The sequence below is a fragment of the Staurois parvus genome, unplaced genomic scaffold (assembly GCF_062004578.1).
Source record: "Staurois parvus isolate SC_StPar_1 unplaced genomic scaffold, SC_StPar_1.0 ptg000025l, whole genome shotgun sequence".
In the NCBI taxonomy this organism is placed as follows: domain Eukaryota; kingdom Metazoa; phylum Chordata; class Amphibia; order Anura; family Ranidae; genus Staurois; species Staurois parvus.
The window spans coordinates 28619601-28629273 of NW_028317821.1; the positions used below are offsets into that span (position 1 = coordinate 28619601).

Genomic DNA, 9673 nt, shown 5'->3' on the forward strand with positions numbered 1-9673 from the left:
GGGAATCTCTGACCACAGTCTCTTACTGATTACTGACTCTGAGACTCTGATACCATAGAACAGGTAACGGGTAAAGAACACATGGCCAGGTATTGGGAGCAAAATAGGGGGTTGGTTGGCCTGCTAGCAGATTGGGGGCCTTTGAATCCTCTTTTAGAGCTCAATATACGGTATAACCATTATTACACAAATTAGAATATCCTCAACTGATATCATCAGTGGACTGCAGGACTCCCTGCAATATTCTGAGCAACACTTTGCTGATGTCCCCACCTCTCAGAACTACTCTAAAATTAATCAGGTTCAGAAGGATCTTCTGCTGTGCAGAACGGATATTATATGCCAATCTTATCTCAGGCTCAATGACAGGTTTTTTGAACCTAATGATAAAAATGGCAAGTTGCTTGCCAACTTGGTGGCAGATCCCTCTGCGCAAACGTCAGCCCCCTGTATAAAGTCAGCAAATGGTGTACTGCATATTGACCCTGGGGAGGTCCTGCAGGCTATTGTAAATTTTTAATCTGTGCTTTATTTTTCTATCACGTCTTCATCGTGCCTCTTTAAGGGATAGGCTACAGGACTTGATCATTACTATATTGGTGGACGAGGACAGGGACTTTCTAGAGGCTTCCTTTACTGTTGCTGAGGTCAGTGATGCTATTTTGTCCATTCACTCCAGTAAAACTCCATGTCCAGACAGAATTTCACCAGAGTGGTACAAGTTGTATGTAGAAGAACTTGCCCAGAAATTTGTAAAATTTATACCAGCAGTTTCATGAGCTGGGCAGTCTCCCTGACTCTATGTGCCATGCGCATATTTTTCTTCAGCCTAAACCTCATAAGGACTCTATTGGCCCTTACCATTATTGAATATGGACCATTTATCAAAGGCAATTGAGTCCTTGGTGAATCCCTATCAAACTAGATTTATTCCTCAACCTCAATCCTCAAAGTCGACTGATTTTAACCTCAGGCAACTCTTCACTAACATCCAGGTCCCCCACTCTAACCAAGGAAGTAGAATAATTGTCATGCTTGATATTGAAAAAGAGTTTGACTTTGTTGACTGGGAATACATGTGCATGCTCTAGAGAGAATGGAATTTGGTCCCTCCTTTTTTGCCGTGGATATTGCTCTTATACCGTAACCCCCAGGTGTCCATTAAACTAGGTGACCATCTCTCAGCTCAATTGGCCATAAGGCAAGGCACTTGGCAAGGGTGCCCCCTATCTCCCACAATCTTTGCTCTCATGATATAGCCCCATGATTTAGCCCCTTCCTTCAAGATCCAGTTGGGATGGAGCAGGAGTACTACACACTCCGGACACAATCACTACTCTACAGGAGGTGCCCCACTCCTTACCTTCTTACTCATGCAGGTCACAATCACAGCATGGAATAGGACCAGGGTCCTTCATAATTCACTGTCCAACCAATGGTCACCTTACACTCCTTTTTGGAAAAACCCTAATTTGGCAAATTTATTACACCTCTCGCAATCGGTCATCTGGGTGTAGAGGGGCATTAACATCACCCTCTCTGTCACAGTACTGGAGTCTCTACTGAGATTTAAATCCCTCCCTAAGGCACACTTCAGCATTTACAAAGCCTTGCACCACCTTGCCCACCTGCCAAAACTTGAAAGTAAAGAGAAAAGAGCTCAAGACCTTGCAACTTTAGATAATGATGACTGGGAGGATGTCTGGGATTATTCATTGGAACATTTGATCCCAGCCAGGCAAAGACTAGTACAATACAAATAAGTACATTATTGTTATTTCACCACAGCATAGCTGCTTTCTACCCAGTACTTTGCCACTTGCTGGAGGTGCTCTCATGCCCTGGTTGATTTTATCTACATGTTCTGGTCCTGGTCTGGTCAGGTATTCAAAACAATTGCTGATCTTACCAGCACTGTAAACCCCCAAAATGTATGGGTCTGTCTTTTGGACTTGGTGGCAAATCAAAAGATGACTAGAACTCTACTGAGTCTCCTGCTCTTGTATGCCAGAAAGGCGATCATTCTTTAGTAGAAAGATCAAGCTCCCCCCCTTTAGACTGTTGGTAAACTTTTCATTACTATTTTATAAGCTGAATATAGCAGCAGGGAATGTCCTGCTAAAAACTAAATCACTAAAATCTGGTCTCTGTGCTTTGAGTGCTCTGATTCAGCCATATTGCCATGACTGTTCTCCCTTGGCTGGTTATGTAGTCCCAATGGCTTTTGTGAGAATCCTCATAGAGATGAGCTGTCTCCATATGTCCCTCTGTTCTAACACATTCCCTTCTGCTATGTAGCAAGCCCATTGAGCCTAATCTGATTATTGATTGTGTATATACTTACTTCTGCTGTGTTTCACTTGCAACTTTTTGTCTATAGTACTTTGATCTTATGTTGCTATAATTTATCCATGCCCATGGGCAGTGGAGTATGGAGTGGAGCACTTTTAATTCTTTGTTAAGCACAGCCAGTGATGGAACTTTGTAATGTTTAGATTTTTTTTTGTATTTTTTAATTACCTTTTGCACTTTTTTGTATAATTTTGCATTAAAATCAAAACTAATTTAAAAAAGAGTTGAATTAGGCTTTAATAAGGAGAATGTTTTATTACTCAAACATAAGAGCAATTGCAGGTGTACCAATTCACTGAGTAGAAGAACTAGCATGATGCCACCAAATCTGGATAAATCCAAATTGGTTTCACAGAGTGATTGTAAATCCACTGTGAGTAACACAATTTGCCAAAACCATATGACTATTGTAAAAAATGGAAAATTACTTGACAACAGAAAGTAGAAAAACAGATGGTACTGCCCCAACATGTGTTCAGCTTAATGTGAACAAATATTAATGCAAAAATTCTTTAGAAGGAAGAACTAGCATCAAACAAGGTCCAAGGCAACTCACCTCCACACATATATGTATAAGTGCAGCTTTACAAGGAAACTGAAGATAGGATTATTATATAACTTCTGAAGGAGGGTCTTTATGTATCTGTATTTTTGAAGTGTTTGGATAGGATATCAAGGATAATCAAATATTGTTCTTTTCTCTCATTTGTACCAAATGCAAATAAGCCAATATATTAAAATGATCAGCCTTATTAAACTTTTAAAACAGAAAGACCTTCAGTAGGAAATATTTCCATTCCCCAATTTACTCTGATACTAAGAGAATGACTTCCCTGATTTCAAGACTGAGCCCCATCCGATAGTAAGCCCTGACCACACATGTTCCCACTATTCCATCACACCATCTCAGAGAACAATAAATGGGTGGAATGTGCATGGCAAGAGCTTTGCTCAGAGGGCAGAGTAAGAGGTGGAAGTCCTGGGTTAGGTTTTTAGTTTTAAATGTGCTAAAATGATAATAGGTTCATAACTTAAATACTGTGGGTCATTTTGACAGCTTGGGAGATCCCAAGCTCAGTCAGTTATAAACTTTAATTAAAATAACTCTGAATTGTTCCCATCCCTTAAGACTATAGTCAACAACAGAAAAGCAAGGTACCCTGAGTAGTGTTTCACAATTTCCACGTTTAATTTAGGCTTTTTTAGGTAGAAGGATAACATTGTCAATTAACCGAACCTTGTTGCTAAAAGGAATGAGAAGTTCCAGTGATCTGTGATTTGGCACTGTTATGTACACTCAGGGGCTTGTACACAGAGGTCAGGAAGTTGGCAAGACAGCAAATGTTAGACATTAGGAGACCTCTACCCTTGACTCAAGCTGAGTCAGATCCACATAAAGCAAACAATAAAGCAATTATAATGCACTTGAAAGCCTGCACAATTACTGACTGAATATTCGTATTTTTAATATGCTGAGTCATTATTGTTTTTCTGTTCATATGAATTGCTGCTAAAGAAATAACTATGCAATGCATCAGTACCAGATACAAGGAAATGCTGGGCCCCAGGGAAAACACATGGAATGACTACAAACCCACCTTTGCTTTTAGGTTCCACCTATATACTGGTAACATTGTTAGACTATGACTAAATCAAATGTTTATGGTCTGCTCCAATTATTAGACCTTTCTCCTTTCTTATTTGGTTCTATGGTTTCTGGATGGTGTTCCTCTTTGTACTATTTTATTGAATAAAGTAGCAATTCCTATTCTGTAGCTACTGAAAGATTGCATGGCCTTTAATTGTCATTTGTATTTGTGCAGCTTCCAAGTGCCATAGGCAGGCATAGAAGGATGGAGCCTGATATCAATGCAGCCTATATGTATCTATATGTAAGGTCTAAAAGTTATAATATAGGAAACTTTAAAGATGTCTCTTACTTTCATACTCATCACAGTCATCATAAACCTTAGTATATATGAGTTTTAACAATATTAATATCTACTGACACATTCCAATGATACCTATCAGCCAACCAACCAACTCATCTATGGGGAAAAGTCCACTGAGCGGGATGGGTTGTCCCATTTCATAGCTTTGTTTCCAAAGATAACTTTAGTGCTGTAGGTGTATCTAAATGTTGTGCATTAGGAGCATTTGTCTGACAACCATATTTGAATAAGCCCTCCTTTGTTTTCTTTTCAGTTGTAATTTAGCTCAGTTAATTGATAACTTTCACATATATTTTCTTTATATATTTCTTGTAATTCTATTGTTCTGTAATATTTTTACAATATGCAATAAAATCTTGTTAACTTAAATAATTAATTAACTACCCGGGTTAATTGAAAAATAAAATCAGAGCCTTTAATATTAACTTGAGGTAAGGAGGAGGTTACATTTATTAAACTTTAACATGGAATCATGGATTGCAATGAACATAACCAAGATATAATTCTGATCTGAGAATAATCTAATATGAATAGCATAGGTCAAGTCACTAGATATTTCCTTAAGCTTTAGACTCCATGCACACAAGCGTTGTCTTTAGGCTCGAAAACACGGGATAGAAAAATGCTGGTAAAAGCGTTTTTTAGGAGAGTTTTATCAGCATTTAGGAGCATTTAGGAACATTAGCAATTTATGACTGTTTTTACAGTACATGTATGGAAAAGAAAGCTAGAAAAAAGCTGTTAGGAGCATTTTAGTAGCATTTAGGAGCATTTAGGAGCATTTAGGAGCATTCAGGTTTTTTTCTGCTGGCAAATCACTCCTAAAAATGCAAAAAAGCATTTTTTTCCTGCTCCTAGAAGCTAAAACTGGAAAAAAAAACCTCTCACAACTAGCTACTAGGAGCTTACAAATAATGCTAGCCTTAAGCAATATAACAGTATGACAGGAATTAAGGTAAAACTGACAGCCTTTATAAATGAGTAACTTTTAAATGGGTAGCTCACATCACTCTCTCTTTTCTCCTGCCCTAGTATTAGGTATGTGACCTAAGCAGATAAGTGTTTCAAATTTCAAAGATGCAATTTTATAAAAAAAACTGTTAACCTTGGAAACAGGAGCAAGTCATGTCATGAACAGTAATGTATCAATGTCTGTCTACATTTTGAATCAATTACCATGTTAGCAGCTGAAAAATCTAAAATATATTATGTTATATTATATTTTTTTTTAACTTTGAGAATAGCATATGTAAACCTCATTGTGTAGAAGAATGAATTAGATATTTATTTAAAAAAAAAAAAAACTATGATAGCTATAAAATCCTTATGCTATTAAATCTTAGTTCTAGTGTGCTGGTCTAAATCAATGTTCAGATATATAATAGATAGATAAAATTAAAAATGTCCTACCTTTCTCTTTTATACAGAACGAAAGCTTAAAGTGCTACGTTATGTCTATGATTTTATTATATATTATGCGTGTTTTATATCATACAATGTTATTTTATAAATGATATATACTGTAGATAAATAGAGAGATATAGCCAGAAAATGCAATATCCATTTCATTCCAATGATTAGTGCAGTGACACATCCAGGATGATCATATGGAATCTATTGAAGGCAGACAGCATGTATGAGTACTAGTTTCTAGCCTTAGATAAACAGGAAGTACTTTTACCACTTCCTTTCCTCTGAGCAATCAGTGATCAAAATATATTCATTTGCCTATGGCAAGCTGAAGACAGATAAGATATTTACTTTCAAGAGGGCTTGTTACTTAACAAAGGTAATAAACTATTAATCAAGTAAAATAAAAAGAACAAAAAAGGAAATTCTGTTGGTAAATTCAGTACAATGTAGCAAATAGTTTTAATATGAATTAAAACTGTCAATGTAACAGTGTTCATCATTTTCCCCCAGAAGCATTTTCAGAAATACATGTTTTATTTTATTTTGATGTATTTTATAATACACATATTGTTACTTAGAAATATGGCATTCTGAGGCCTGCTGTTCATTTAAATGCTATGACATATATATGTTTTAAAATAGTATGATTGGGTTATGGAAATTTTTAGTATAAAACACTGGATAAAGTGAACAGCTCTAGCTTGCCAAATCTCTGGAAAACAACTTGGACTTTCCAACAATATCATTTTTCAGATAAAAAGTTTAAGCCTGATTATTGACTGACATGCTTGCCTAAAATTATAATGTACTAAGGACTAAATTAAATGCATCACCAGTAAAGTTCTTGGATTGTTTAGTAAACATGTAGGGGACGTGAGGATTGGGTTCATAAAACACATATACGTACTTATTTTGTAAAACACAGTACAAATGCCAGTGATGAACAGTACCCAATCAGAATACTTTTTTTTGGCAGTTTACTGCAGTCTGCTTAATGAAAGCTGACTTGCAATTGATTGCTCTTGGATGCTGAACAGCACATTAAATAAAAATAACTGCCCTACTTTTGCAATATAACTTACAAATTGCTATTAATGGCATGTAAATTGTTACAGCATCTAATGTAAATAAAGTTACTTAAAAGTAAAATTAAAACGGACTTTTTGCAGTTTGTGATTCATGTGCATATGTACACTTATTAATAGTAAAATGGCTGAATGGTTCTAAAACATGGCTTAAGGGGGCGGGATGATTGCTGTTATAGACTTACTTGATATTTCAGTAGCACATCCTATGTGCACACATAGTTCCAGTGCAGGGGAACTGAGTAGTCCACAATTTGGCAAGGCTACATTTCATTTTACAGAAATTAGTAATGCAAGAAAATATAATTTGTTTATCTTTCTGAACATTCATGGCTATTTTATGTTATATTTTTAAGTAAATAACATAAACTGTAATGTTGAAACTCTATGTCAGTACTTCTGTTCAAATGCACATAAAAGCATTTTGCTTGAGGTGATTGTAGTACATAAAAGCATAAAATAGTAAGAATGCACCAGAGTATGTTTTTCATGTTATTCATTATGTTACAAAATTTCAACATTTCAAATAGCAACATTCCAACAAACCACAATCAAGCAAAATTACCCTTCTCATGAGTTAAGTGCATTGTATTTACACAAGTAAATTACATACAACTGACAAGAACATTTAGGGACACTACTGTAGTTTACAACGCTGAAAGTGTGTAATGTGCTGTATTAACTAGTCTGGAAGATATTATACAGGATATTAACAAAGAAATATAGTTCTTCTATGTCATCGTTGGACAATGTTTAACTACTCTAAATCACAGCAATGTCTGGGATATTCTTCCACGTGTCTCTAAGTCTGCAGAATGCTTCACATTCATTATGGCATGCTTGAAAACTAATTTACAGCACTTAATCCATACTTCATATTTTAGAACCTAACAAATGAATAATGAACAACAACATTAACAAAAATGCATGTTATTTGCATTCCCCCACATATCTCAACTTTAACAATGATTAGATCTGATAAAACAACAGCTGAGAGTTTACAATGATGCTTATCTTTTTCAGTTAAAAGCTCAATAAAAGGTTTGTCATTGTCTAACATTCAGATTTAATATAAATCATACCTTGTAATCCTGGGATTTGCAAGAAGAACTTTCAAAGTAGAGATGTAATTTAAATATTCAGTCCAGACAAAAGGATCTTACAGGTGTGCAGAGGAGGAGGGGGTAGACCCAGTGCTGAGCGACTGTCACTTGGTGAAAACCCTCCTGCTCCTATTCCCAAGCACTGTTAGAGAATACAGTTTCCTTCAATGAACACAATCCAGGCTGACACCCACATTAGATCATATGGTAATGTCTCCAACGTCTTTAGCCAGGATTTTATCAGCCTTTTCTTTCACTTTTCTTACTTATCTGTATTGTACTTTAAATTGCTATTTGTTTGCCTCCTGTATCCCTGCAGTTTAGAGAAGGAGGATTTTGTTTCTTTAACAAACTTATACTATACCAAACTTTCAGAAAAAGGGGCGGCTGGCACAGCACATTTCTGCCAAGCTTTCTATATATAGTTAAATAACAGAGTTGTTGACCTAGGTCACAGCAGTTAGTACCCTAAAGAAAAAAATATTAGACAGGACTTTAAATAAACTTCAGTGCTTGCGGAGTGTGTTTTATTGTCTGTTTCCTTTTTATTCCACATCCTCCAGGGAATTATACAAGTATTGTAAGTGTACAGATATTTCATGAGTGTAAGCACACATTTTATGAGACTCTAACATTGCTAGCTCGAATAATTCAGCAAATAATACATGATCCAAAATTGGAAGCATATGACATGCTTCACAGAGTTAAAAATAAATGAAAAAAATAAAAGGCTGTGTCTTTTATATGATTTAGATGAGCTTTTGGGCCCAGCATTTCTGTTTCCAGGACAAAATGTGTGGTTTTTCTCTTGGTCCACGTATTCAAAGAAAGTAAAATTGAATAATATCATGTTTGCATATGTAAAGTGTAATTCATAGAATAGTGAACTTGTAGAGTAATTAAAGTGTGTGTGTCTGTGTATGTGTGTATAACATCAGGAACAGCTATTGCTTTTTATCCACTTTAATTTTAATCTTAAAGCAAGCTAAACATGTACCTATAGGCAACAAATATGCAAAAAGCTCAGAGACTTGACATGTACCACCATGCCTGCCCCAAGGCTAAGACCAGGTGCAACTGCAATCACTTCTGTATTTATAGAAAGATATAGGCTTATCATTCCCAGCTATGTCATTCAATTAATAATTTTCCTTCTAATACAAAATGGAATACCTATTCATAAAGTATATAACACTGCTCATATGTAGTGCAACTTGAAATGGTTAGAGGTAATGTTCAAGATATATTGCTAATAGTGTACGTATTACAGAAAGCCAGTGTACCCAGGTTAACTTCTAATCCCCAATTCCCCAAGGGTAATGCACAGCTACAGTATATTTAAATGTCTGTGATGTCTTTCCGAAATACATAAATATAGTAAGATGGGGTTGAAATACTCACCTTTCTGGAGAAAATACCTATCCAGATTCCCTTTAGTGCTGCTTTTGTATATGAAGGCCTAGATTCTTGGTCATGCAATCTCTGCTGAAGGGCATAATCAGAGTTCAGCCTGGGTGATCGCTTCCTTTAGCACAGATTATGAAGTGCAACTGAAAGCTTGGGGTAACATTCTTTTACTTAATTCATTAATCCTAGTAATTCTAGTTAATATAGTTTTATATTTAATTTGAGTATAGATCCACTTAATAAAATAGAAATGTACCCTTTCAACCCAAATTAAATTTAACCTAAAACCAGCTTCATCAGTGTATCAAAACAAAAGGTGTGCAAAGTCAATAGCATGTACTTTGGAAAATAACTACAGCCT

The 9673-nt window shown here is 35.8% G+C and overlaps 1 protein-coding gene across 1 annotated transcript in view; it reads right to left on the bottom strand.

Moving 5' to 3' along the window:
- Positions 1 to 8176, bottom strand: part of DCN (decorin) — a 78379-nt gene extending 70203 nt beyond the window's left edge. The window contains exon 1 of the mRNA XM_089652609.1: positions 7885 to 8176. The gene's annotated coding sequence lies outside the window, so the exon portion shown is untranslated. The remainder of the gene's footprint in view (positions 1 to 7884) is intronic.
- Between the last annotated feature and the right edge of the window lie 1497 nt (positions 8177 to 9673).